Source organism: Phalaenopsis equestris, unplaced genomic scaffold (genome assembly GCF_001263595.1).
Source record: "Phalaenopsis equestris unplaced genomic scaffold, ASM126359v1 Scaffold216133, whole genome shotgun sequence".
NCBI classification, from domain to species: domain Eukaryota; kingdom Viridiplantae; phylum Streptophyta; class Magnoliopsida; order Asparagales; family Orchidaceae; genus Phalaenopsis; species Phalaenopsis equestris.
The window spans coordinates 9-462 of NW_018234775.1; the positions used below are offsets into that span (position 1 = coordinate 9).

The following is a 454-nucleotide window of genomic DNA, read 5'->3' on the forward strand; positions in this document are numbered from 1 at the left end:
CTGCTTCATATAAAAGCACATTCACATGCTACAAGGAAATTTTGAAGGAAAATTTCTTTCTTACCAGCGAATGAAGTCATATTTGGGGCAGTTTATTTGGTGCGGTGGCGTTTTGAAAACGCACCTGGCCTGTTTGGGTAAACTGTGTTTTGGCAGCTTATTCATTTTGAAAATGCTGAAAACAGCATTTTCACACCGCACATAACTAGGTGTGGTGGAAGCTTTCTGGCAGAGGTCTGGCTTTTCAAAAAAAATAAAAATTTGTAATTGTCACTTCACCAAGCTTCTCATCAAGAATATCAATAAATTAAAATTTTATTATTATAAACAATCGTTGTAGTATAGTGGTGAGTATTCCCGCCTGTCACGCGGGTGACCCGGGTTCGATCCCCGGCAACGGCGAATTATTTGGCGTATTATTAATATTTATGTATTTATTTATCTAATAACTTAA

The 454-nt window shown here is 37.0% G+C and overlaps 1 non-coding gene across 1 annotated transcript; it reads left to right on the top strand.

Annotated features, from left to right (window-relative positions):
- The first annotated feature begins 330 nt into the window (after nt 1–330).
- TRNAD-GUC lies at nt 331–402 on the top strand. The gene has a single exon. It is a non-coding gene; the product is annotated as a tRNA-Asp (tRNA).
- Nucleotides 403–454: the final 52 nt, after the last annotated feature.